This window comes from Chiloscyllium plagiosum, chromosome 30 (assembly GCF_004010195.1).
Source record: "Chiloscyllium plagiosum isolate BGI_BamShark_2017 chromosome 30, ASM401019v2, whole genome shotgun sequence".
NCBI classification, from domain to species: domain Eukaryota; kingdom Metazoa; phylum Chordata; class Chondrichthyes; order Orectolobiformes; family Hemiscylliidae; genus Chiloscyllium; species Chiloscyllium plagiosum.
Genome location: NC_057739.1, coordinates 17,739,739 through 17,752,027, shown reverse-complemented (window position 1 = coordinate 17,752,027; position 12,289 = coordinate 17,739,739). Strand labels below are relative to the sequence as shown.

Sequence of the window (12,289 nt, the reverse complement as noted above, 5' to 3'; positions counted from 1 at the left end):
TCTGACCTACTCTTTGAGCCACTTATTTGACTGATCCAGGTCAGAGCTTGGACAATGATAATGCCCAACCAGTGATAATAAGGGATTCAATTATGGTAATATCATTAAATGTCACAGGAGATTGTTGTGTTGTTTCTTGTCAGAAATTTCCATTAATGTTAGTTGCCAATATCAGACCAAACTTGAATGTTGTCCTGGACTCAGTGCATATTAGCATGAATTGCTTCAGTGGTTGAGAAGTTGTGAATGGTATTGAGCACTGTGTAATAATCAGCAAACATCCCCACTTCTGGCCTTATGATGTAGGGAAGGCCATTGATGAAGCAGTTGAAAATGTTTGGTCCTGAAGAGTTCCAGTAGAGATGTTCTAGGGCTGAGATGGTTGGCGTCCAAAACTTCAACCATCTTCCTTCGTGCTAAGTATAATTTCAACTAGTGGAGGGCTTTCCACTGACTTCAATTTTGCCAAGACCCCTTGATGTCTTGACATCAAGGACAGTCACTTCCATCTGAGCATGAGTTCATCCAGCAGTTGAAAATTACCTCCAGTCCTATCATACCATCTATGTCTATTTATTTAATAATAGATGTCTCATTTTAGGGTTAATATTTCCTAATAGTTCTGCTAACAACATTGATAGAACATTGTTAAAAAACACACAACACCAGATTATAGTCCAACAGGTTTATTTGGAAGCACTAGCTTTCAGATCACTGCTCCTTCATCAGGTGGTGGTTATGATTTTATACTCCACAATGCACCTGATGAAGGAGCAGCGCTCCAAAAGCTAGTGTTTCCAAATAAACCTGTTGGACTATAACCTGGTGTTGTGTGTTTTTTAAACTTTGTCCACCTCAGTCCAACACCTGTACCTCCAAATCATTGATAGAACATCTGTATGATCTAATGAGCCATCAAATCCATTCACATAAACTTAGTTGGACACATTGTAGAAGAGTGTAAGGGTATTAAAGGTTTAATACTGAGGAGTGCTATCCTCACACTAGGATGTGCCATATAGACTTGTGGCCATAAGAGCTTAGGATCTTGGAGAAGTAAGAGCTAACACAGAGATGGCCTGCCTGGTTTCCCTTCTCTATATCTCCTAAAACTGTGACCCAGGAAATTTCAAATGTCATTCAAACCTAAGTTATGTTTCTTTTGTTGCCAATACTGCATTTATCCTTTGCATCAGTGTTCACTGAGGAGAGCAACATAATGAATGTTGAGATTAGAGATAGAAGTTTGATTAGTCTGGATCACGTTGACATAAGTAGGGAAGATGTGTTGGGTAGGCTAGAGGTTATTAAGGTGGACAAATCCCCAGGACCGAATGGGATCTATCCCAGGTTGCTGAGGGAGGCGAGAGATGAAATAGCTGGGGCCCTGACAGATATCTTTGTGGCATCCTTAAATACAGGTGAGGTGCCGGAGGACTTGGAGGGTTGCTCATGTTGTTCCCCTGTACAAGAAGGGTGGTAGGGATATTCAGGGTAACTACAGACCAGTGAGCCTGACATCAGTGGTGGGAAAGTTGCTGTGAGAAGGTACTGAGTGATAGAATCTATTTATATTTAGAAAAGAATGGGCGTTTCAATGATAGGCAACATGGTTTTGTGTGTGGGAGATCGTGCCTTACCAACTTAATAGAGTTCTTTGAGAAAGTGACCAAGTTGATAGATGAAAGAAGGGCTGTTGATATCATATTCATGGACTTTAGTAAGGCATTTGATAAGGTTCCCCATGGTAGACTAATGAAGAAAGTGATGTTATATGGTGTGCAGGGTGTTCTAGCTAGGTGGATAAAGGACTGGTTGAGCAACAGGAGACAGACAGTAGTAGTTGAAGGGAGTTTCTCAAAGTGGAGAAAGGTGACCAGTGGTGTTCCACAGGGATCAGTGTTGGGGCCACTGTTGTTTGTGATATAAATAAATGAAGAGGGCACTGTTGATATGATCAGCAAGTTTACAGATGACACGAAGATTGGTGGAGTAGCAGAAAGCATAAGGGACTGTCAGAGAATACAGGAGGATATAGATAGACTGGAGAGTTGGGTGGAAAAGTGGCAGATGGATTTCAATCCAGACAAATGTGATGTGATGCATTTATGCAAGACTAATTCTCGAGTGAACTATACAATGACTGGAAGAACCTTGGGAAAAGTTGATGGGCAGAGAGATCTGGGAGTGCAGGTCCATTGTACCCTGAAGGTTGCTGCACAGGTGGATAGAGTGGTCAAGAAGGCATATGGTATGCTTGCCTTCATTGGATGGGGTATTGAGTACAAGAGATGGCAAGTCATGTCAACATTGTACAAGACATTGGTTTGGCCACATTTAGAATACTGTGTACAGTTCTGGCGCCACATTACCAAAAGGATGTGGATGCTTTGGAGAGGGTGGAGAGAAGGTTTACAAGGATCTTGCCTGGTATGGAAGGTACTAGCTATGAAGAGAGGTTGAGAAGGTTAAGTTTATTTTCATTAGAAAAAAGGAGATTGAGGGGGGACCTGATTGAAGTTTACAAAATCATGAAGGGTATAGACAGGGTGGATAGAGACAAGCTTTTTCCCAGGGTGAAGGATTTGATAACGAGAGGTCACACTTTCAAGATAAGAGGTGGAAAGTTTAAGGGGGATACAATCGGCAAGTACTTCACACAGAGGGTGGTGGGCGTTTGGAACGCGTTGCCAGCAGAGTTGGTTGAGGCAGGCACGGTAGATTCATTTAAGATGTGTCTGGACAGATGCATGAGTAGGCGGGGAATAGAGGGATTCAGATGCTTAGGAATTGACTGACAAGTTTAGACAATACATTTGGATTGGCTCAGGCTTGGAGGGCTGAAGGGCCTGTTCCTGGGCTGTAAACTTTCTTTGTTCTTTGTTCTTTTTTATCCATTGTTACTAACTATTCACACTCGTCATTTCTGCTATGAACAGCACACATTCACATGCATACCAAATATTCTGATTCCACAATCTCTTGAGTTTCTTCCAGTCTTCAGGGAGGTTGGCCTGGAGCAGTAGAATTCTTTGAGAAATGTCATAAATGCTTGAAAGCCGCTGATTTTATTGGCTCCTTGGTAATTTGGTAGGTATCCTGCCTGAGTAATGATGAAATCACCGTGACAGCTCCTACTTACTACAGCTCCTAACCTAAGGCTCAGCGTGCAGTCTGCTGAACATTATCTACATCTTGATGGTCCCATCGCCAAAGTGTGAACTTCTTTGGGTGGGATATGAAGCTGAGACTGCAGCCTTCTGCTCATCTGCAGTTCTGATGGACTGCAGTGAAGTTAGGTGGATCTATAATTGAATAGCGTCATATAGAAGTAAACACTTCTTTTAGATTAGATTAGATTACATTACAGTGTGGAAACAGGCCCTTCGGCCCAACAAGTCCACACCGACCCGCCGAAGCGAAACCCACCCATACCCCTACATTTACCCCTTACCTAACACTACGGGCAATTTAGTATGGCCAATTCACCTGACCCTGCACATCTTTGCACTGTGGGAGGACCTTCAAAAGCAGCTTGACTGTTGTGACTCCACACTTGGCTTTCCCATTTGATTATGAATTCTCTGTGAGCTTGGGACAAGTTCAAACTGAGAACTGGCTGCAAATTGGCAGAAGCATTCATCAGCAATCTATGGTCCACTTGCCAAAATGACCACCTCAGGGGTACCATGTTTTTTTTTAATTGTTTGTGGGATGTGAGAATTACTGGCTAGACTACTCCTGTTCTTCGCTTAAGGGGATGAGCTCTGTATCTACAGCAGTTCATGTGAACGATTCCTGCTATTTGCAGGTCTTAGAATGATCCTCATTTCTTTGACAAATTTTGTTCTCTGGATTGTTTCTGCTCCCCGTGGTTTCAGCCTTTAATGTGGCCTGAACAAAGGATCACCAAGCTTTTCCTGTGTCCTGAATAAAGCCTGCTGGGTTGGAAGATGTGGAGAAGTTGGTGGATCTGCAGATGCTGCTGGAGGAGGACATCCCCATGGGCCTCTGAGTGCTGTTGGACAGTTACCACAAGCTGGACCAGGTGGCAGAGTACTGTGAGAGGAATTACATCCATGCGGCAGATGAATGACGACCTCGCAAGGAAACCAAATCTAACACAACCCAGTTGCTAGTGAGTTTGGCCTACTAGATCAACACCTCTGCAAACAATGTCCTTCAGTAGCTGGGTATCTATCTGTAGGCATCCCAGCTTCAATGCATGACATCATCAATTATTCATTTATCACAGAGTCCGGATGGTATCGGTGACGGTGAGTCATCCCAGCATATACTCGTGGTGGGAGACAGTGAGCCCAGGGTGGGGGAAGAGTGAGCCCAGCGTGGGGGAGAGTAATCCCAGAGTGGGGGAAAGTGAGCCCAGAGATGACTTCAGTGAGGTAGGCTGAGCAGTGAAAGATAGAGCCTGAGGATCAATGATTTTGACGTTGGTTGGGTCTGGCACTGGTGATGGAAGGGCATCACACCAACATCGATGAAGTGGGCCCCGGCGAGAGATCCCAATGTTGGTGGGTCCAGGGCAGGTGGTGGCAGAGGTAAGTTTGCCTAGCGGTGAAAGATGGCACATGAGGATTGGAGACTTCAATGTTCGTTGGGTCTGGCGAGGTGATGGTGGTTCTGAGCCAACTCAGAACTCTAACATACACGGACTTCTCTTTAAGTTATATCTTTTCATTTTCCTCTTATTCTGAAACTATCAAAATGGCACTGTATTGTGACGATGAATGAAAGCTTTTCACTGTATTTTATTGTAGTTTTCACTGATAAAATACACGTGAGAATAAAAATTTAGGGATCTAAAGTACTGCATAATGTAGTGTAGTAGAGGGAAACCATTGACTAATCTAACTAGGAGAAGCTCTTATATTGAACTAGAAGGAGTTTATTGCATATTAGTAATGAGTTACAGCTTCAGTTGTGTGGAGATGTACCTTTAAGCGGGGTTATTCATCCTGTTTCAGCTTGAAGAGGGTGCTGTAAACCTGTTGATGAGGTGTCTGCTCCATGGAAGGCAGAGAAAACAGCTTTGTATTTTTAAACTAGACAAAATAAGCATGGGTGGAGAGAGTCAGGCTCATGCAGACCCAGGGTTTTAGTTTTGCTTTCAGTTGTTGAAGTTGGGTTTTTGGGATTGAAGCTGCTAGATTCAGCTCTCTCTCTGTTGCTGCAAAAAGCTCAAGTGTTCTCACTGCTGCAAGATTCCTTCTGTCGGTGTTCCTTCTCCTGGACTGGAGAAGATTAGATTACATTAGATTACATTACAGTGTGGAAACAGCCCTTCACCTCAACAAGTCCACACCAACCCGCCGAAGCACAACCCACCCATACCCCTACATTTACCCCTTACCTAACACTACAGGCAATTTAGCATGGCCACTTCACCTGACCTGCAGATTTTTTGGACTGTGGGAGGAAACCGGAGCACCTGGAGGAAACCCACGCAGACACGGGGAGAACGTGCAAACTCCACACAGTCAGTCGCCCGAGGCGGGAATTGAACCCGGGTCTCTGGCGCTGTGAGACAGCAGTGCTAACCACTGTGCCGCCCACAAAGATCACAATTGAAGGGAATCTGTTCCACTGAATTTGCCTTTGGCAAGGCTGTGTTTATGAAATGCTGCAATATTGGAACAGTTGATGAGTAAAAGTTAAATAATACACTGTTTTGTTAATTATTTTGATAAAGTTGATGTTGTGCTAATTCTCTTTTTTTTGTTTATGTCTTCATTGTGGTGTAAGAATGAAATGTATTTTGCAGAAAGCCTACTAGTTTGAACAACTGAATCATATCTGGAACACATTGAGTTATTCTTGCCTTTATATAAGATGAAAGTTAGATTAGATTAGATTACTTACAGTGTGGAAACAGGCCCTTCGGCCCAACAAGTCCACACCGACCCGCCGAAGCGCAACCCACCCATTCAACCCCTACATTTACCCCTTTACCTAACACTACGGGCAATTTAGCATGGCCAATTCACCTGACCTGCACATCTTTGTGACTGTGGGAGGAAACACGCAGTCACGGGGAGAACGTGCAAACTCCACACAGACAGTAGCCTGAGTCGGGAATTGAACCCGGGTCTCTGGCGCTGTGAGGCAGCAGTGCTAACCACTGTGCTACCGTGCCGCCCACTGAGGTCTAGGCCATTTTCTTGATATATTTTGAGGGGGATTGGACTTATCTATAACAATTGATATGATAGACATTGTTTGAGAGACTGCAGCAGACTCGAATGCTCAGTCGTACTTCTCTAAGATTTGAAACTGTTCTGTCCACATATGGCATCGTTATTGCACTCTTCAGTTTTAACCTTTTAAAATCCTTACACTTGCATACAACACTATTCATGGACAAAGGGTTGAAGTGACCACAGGATAGAGAGAGGATGAGGCAATATGTCTCATGCTGTTCAGGCTCCATTCTAACGTATTTGTGCTGAAGCTTTGCCTGATGGAGTCACAGAAATCATAACTGATTCAATGATATGAAGCAATTTGGGATAGTGTATTTCACCATAAATAAGCCACCCTGAAACCATAGGGATAAATGCTGTAAAGAATGACAGATTATTCACTCTGCACTCTGTGCATTTTACAATAGGTGACAAAATATCACAATGACAGTGCACGATGTTAAGTTGAAATTATAAATTACACTTACTGTGAAATACCAGTATACACAGAAAAGATAATAATGAAGATAGTTTACTGATGCATGTCATGTATTTTCTTAAGCTGTCCTCATTTTGCTCTGACTTGCCTTAATGGAATTTTAATGTACAGTGTTTACTGATCCAACTTCTTGTCTTACAAATGTTTCAAATGAAACGTAATTCTCAGAACTTGTCATAACTCTAAAATTATTGACTGTCTTTTCAAACTGCTGTACTGGACATTCTAATCATTATGGCATCACTGTCACAGAGAACAAACATTTTAAGAGCATATTACAATGATTTGTTCATGTGCAAAAGGGTTAAGAATGCAAGTTAGTTTCTTGGTGCACTAAACAAACATTAAGTTACTAGGTCAGCTTAGTCTTGAACATGTTCCCAATATTTTACTCTCTCAATCACCCTCTGTCTATGAGATACTTGGCTTCAACATCATTGAAGTGAAATTAGTTCATGATGTTTCACGTAGGTATCTTGGGTCTCCATCTGGTCTAAGAATAGGCAACTGAAAAATAAGCTTGCAATGCTTAATCTAATAGACAGACAGCGGCTTTTATTGAATGTTTGTTGCATCATGTTAATCATATTTCCATTGACGGTTAGTTTAATGTGATGTGTCTCCATGAATCTGCATGTTTTCTTGGCTAATCTGTATTTCTCATACAGGTATATAGTAACAGAGATTATGTACACTCATGTTGCATGTTCTCTATTTTGCTATTTGCATGAATTTGATGTATTATTACAGCAAAAAGAACAGAAAATTTCCTGGCTTGGCTACACATGCAATTTTTGTTTACAAAGGCTCAAGATAGTGAGTTTAAAACATTTAATTTCATCATATTACAATAATTCTGAAAGTAAGAACAGAAAATTAGTTAAGGATCTACAATTTATCTCCAACAGACTGCCCAGAATGAAACCACTAAGCAATTGAAAGCATTCTTGAAGATTGTGGTATTGAAGTGCTGCCCAGTTATCAGGCAGATGGTTCATTCACATGGAGACTGTTGCTGGGGATACGATTTATATTCTGGTACAGTCTTTTTAAATGCAACCAAATATCTCACCACAGTCCCCAGACATACGCGTCAGGAAGTGCCAGAAATGGTAATTTTGTTAAACACATCTGCGAGATTTAATAGCATCAGAAGGCAAAGAGTCTGCTTCTTCACCCGAATGAAGAGCTATTTAACCACAATGACATTTATCTTTTTGCTCTCATGGAGAAGAAAGTATGTATTTGCATGCAACACTGATGTGAGTCAGTCAGACAATTAAGTGTCTACCATTTTTCTATTCAATTTGAACATGTTTGCTCAACACGATCATATCATGTGTACATAGGAGGAACAACTAGCAGATATGTAAACTTTAATTTACCGTCAAAGGGAATGAGATATGCAAGTGAAAATTTGTGGTTTAATATTAATATGGAAGAATTCTTGCACCATCCATTCAATGGATGAATCAAATATTTCTGTTTAATAGTAGAGATGAAATGTTTACACCATTACATTATAGGGATTTTTAACTGAGATACTTTTCTCTTTCTCAATCTAAAAGATAACCCATTGAAAGGAGCTATAAATCCTTACATTCACATTAAAGCCGAGAAGGTTTTTAACTTCAAACTGTTTTCAGTTTCCACTTTCTTTTGCACTAGTTCTAAACATATTACATAAGAAGCAGGGTCCGTCACAAAACAGGCCATGCTGCCCGTGTTTTGCACAATGTCATGTGCTCAAGGTGAGATATTTACTGAAATAAAGTTAAGATGTCTGTTTGCCTATAAGGGGTGTGCCTCATGGTAGAAGAGCCAAGCTTCTGGCAGTCTACGATAGACATTTGTACATGATTGCATTTCAGTCAAAACATTCCCCTTTTTAGAAAAAAAAGAGTACTACCATGTACATTTTGAATTACCCAATATATCCAAGAAACACATGACTATTATTATGCATTAGCAGTATATAAGTTGTATATGCCTCTTTGCCTCTGTGCTAATCTCTGAATCTTAGCATATGGGTGTTTACTATCATTTGGCTGTTGGTCTGTTTCCCCAGGGATGTCATTCAGTTTCTGTAGTTAGGAGGGTGTGGACCTCTGAATGTGATGGATAATGTGTGATGGATAATGTCGATAATGTGATGGATAATGTGAATGTAATGTGAAGGTCATTCTCATGACCAAGATCTCATTCAATTCTTCCTGATCAGCTACCATCAGTTAAGGAGCAGCTTCTGCCATTGAGTGTATGTACCTGCATTTCTAATGATCTACCTTGTCAGTTCTGTTCATTTCATATAATTCCTAAAACCAGAAGATCATAAGATGTGGAAACAGAAGTAGACCATTTGGCCAATAGGTTTGCTCCACTATTTATTGAATTCATGATTGATCTGACAATACTCAAATCCCTTTTGCTGCTTCAACCCCATAATCCTTGTTTCCCTTACTGATTACAAATCTGTCTATCTCAGCCTTGAGTATACTTAATGACCCAGCCTCTACATCCTTTATAGCTCCTTTCTTCTCATCTCTGTCTCAAATGGGTAACCCTTCTAGGATTCCACTATGGATCTGGTCCATGGCCAATGGTTTAAGATGCTGTGAGATGATGCAAAGAGGTAGCAGTCCAAGTTTTTGATTTGCTCTGGCTGTGATGAATGGCATCCACTTGCCATCTATGAGTTGAGTCTCCACATCCTTGCTTAATTTGTTGCAATGGGCTCACAAAGTAATTTAACCTCTTGACATGTACCACACGATAAAGTTTAGTCGCAACCTTTCTTTCAGTTTAATTTTGGATAACTGTCTTATGCCACTTCTCACAGGTCTGTGAAGATTATGATGTTGCATGATACACCAATGTCTCTTTGATGCTTTATGTTGACCTGGTGTTCCCCTTATCCAGTCCTCACTTGAACAGTCACAAAGCACGTCTCCCCTATCTACCTGACTAAACCAACATGTTGTGTGGTATAGAATGATTCAGCAGAATCTTCAGCTGATATTACTCCAATGGCTTGCACTTTGTGCATGCTTCAAGCCACAACTTGTGTGAGAAATTATTCAACTTCTTGCTGTGAGAACAGTGACTTCTCCATGTTCGACATGCCTTCTTCTTCTACGCATGGTGTCTTCCTGGTGTCCTTCACATATTTAAATCCTACCCTTTGCCTGTGATCGCTCTGCTCTCTGTGGCTGGAGGATTTGTCAACATAATGCAAGGCATGGTCTATTCAGCCATGAATATGTTCCAGCTGTTCATGCACAAACTTGGCACTTCTACCCACATCAATTGCTTTCCAAAGCATGAGCTCTCCTCTCTCAATAGAAGTCCTTTCATTGCCTGATCTACTTTCCTCATACAATAGCCAAATCATTTCGTACTTGCACAAATTCACAGGTCTCAATGAGTTGAGTTAATGATGTTATGTTGATATGAAATATGCTTTCAAACAATCTCTTCCCAATTGTGATAAAAGTTTAGCAACTTGTAACTGTTCTGGGTTGCTCAAGAAATCTGTTGCTACTCCACAATTCTGTCATTTACCTGGAAATCAATTATGTTTTGCTTCATATTCCCTGTCTTGCAAACAGGAACTGCTAAGGGAAAAGCTGGAGCTTTTTTCTCCTAAACCGTGTTTTTACTGTGGATCACTCTTTTTGCTCTTTTCTTGTGGTGGCTCACAGTTCTATGACTGTCTGACTCAACTTGTGATTTCATTCTGCTCTGCAACTTTCACCTCAGTGTCACTCCTGATACCATGTTTTGTGTGTACAATGCGCTAGTGTGTTCAGCATGAACTCTTTAATGAATTGAAATTTTGATGTCTGCCTGCAGCTTGTGCCTCATGGTAGAGATCAAATGGATGTGGCAGATCAGGACGATTATTTGGACATGTTTATACTTCAATCCAAAAATCTAGAGTATACTAATTAGCCATTTTTTTCAGACCTAAGATGAAGACTGAAAAATTACGCTGGGTGCAAAGGCACTAATAAGAACATTTGGAAAAACTTTTGAATAGAAATGTTTCATAATTTACTAACATGTCGACTGTAATAACCCCACATGAACAGATGTCTATGGATTGATTCAAAATCATTCTCAATCATTTAAAATTGGGTTATTCACAGGGATTGACAAACCCATCTTTAGTTTTATTAATTAAATTGCATCAGGCTATTACTCTTGAACATAGAAGTATTTTTAAATAAACTTTTTTTAAAAAACAAGTTACATTTTAGAATGTTGCCCAGTTGTGCTGGCTCAATGCAGATTCTGAGTGGAAACTTTTAGAAAAAAAATTTTCTTAGTGCTGTTTCTTCGAGATGATGAAATTTTGGATGCAATTAGCATCAGAATGACCAATTTGGTAAAATTGTGGACATTTTAGCTTGTATAATTTTATACGACCAAATTTCAATAACAAAGAGAGTCGAGTGATCAAACGGGAACCCTCACTGTTAATTTTAGTTCAGCAGTGATGTTACAAGCCCACCCAGGGCTGGCTAGACTTCTGAAAGCAGGAAAATAAACACACTTATCATATTCTAGCTTAAGATAGAAATTACATAATGCAGCTTATTAAGAATAACATGAGCATGAATAGAGTAAACTGAAATATGTTTCAGGATCTGTTATCCATGCTCCTAACTCATCCGGTGCAAAATAACAAGTCATTCAAAATTTCACCAACTTGACCGATAGTAAACTCAATAACACAAATTACAATTGGATTCCTTCAGATTCAGCTACCGGAAGAACTGCTGCACTTGGGATAATGCCCCCTTGACCCCACATTTCCTTTTAGCCTTTGAAGTTTAATCAGAACAAAGGGACTCTGAACATTTGTTTGTCGACTTTATATAATGTACTCCCAATTGCATTTGGAAACCCCAGTTTAAATATGTTGTTTAAATGCACTGCCTTTCCATGGTAGGACCCTTGAATGTTCTTCCATCTGCTGTCGGAAAGAAAAAGCTTGACCAAGACATTTGAGGGTATTTTATTTTGATGATTAATGCCCAATCTACAAGTGCACTGCCTTCCAATGATGCTCGTCATCCTACCTATGGGTTAATATTGAGGCCAGAGGAGCAGAAGGCTTATGTAACAGGTGTTGAACCAAGGGATCCACATATTTCACAGTTGATAACCTGAGAAGAGAGAAGCAGACTACTTACATGAAACCCAATGGTTCTATGGGTCAGAAATCTATCCTCTCAGGATTTCGGATAATTTCCAACAACAAGCGAAAGGTTGTAGTGCAGCTGTAGAAAGTGAGAAAAGTTCAGACAATCTGAATGCTGCTTTTTATATGTATGAACATAAAACTACCTATATATGGCATGAACTGCATTCTAATACTCAGAATGATGAAAAGTGTGAGAATTATATGATACTGCTGCAGTACAGTGTGTCATTGCAGAAGCTAAGGTTAAAGGCCTTAATTGCGGCAGCATAAAGAAATGATTTCAGGATAAAAATTCATCTTGTGCTATGGCGAGAAATGGACAGTACGATCATTATACACAGCATCTGATATTCAGCTCTATTGCAGTCAATGGAATTTAAT

At 40.5% G+C, this 12,289-nt stretch overlaps 1 protein-coding gene and 1 long non-coding RNA gene across 12 annotated transcripts in view; one reads left to right on the top strand and one right to left on the bottom strand.

The window, feature by feature from the left end:
• tncb (tenascin Cb) overlaps positions 1 to 12,289 on the bottom strand; it is a 330,609-nt gene that overhangs the window by 184,513 nt on the left and 133,807 nt on the right. For all 11 annotated transcript variants that reach the window (XM_043719951.1, XM_043719942.1, XM_043719940.1 and 8 more), the window contains one exon: positions 11,898 to 11,984. The gene's annotated coding sequence lies outside the window, so the exon portion shown is untranslated. The remainder of the gene's footprint in view (positions 1 to 11,897; positions 11,985 to 12,289) is intronic.
• The window catches only part of LOC122564764, a 65,744-nt gene that overhangs the window by 46,342 nt on the left and 7,113 nt on the right, over positions 1 to 12,289 (top strand). The gene's annotated exons all lie outside the window — the stretch shown is intronic.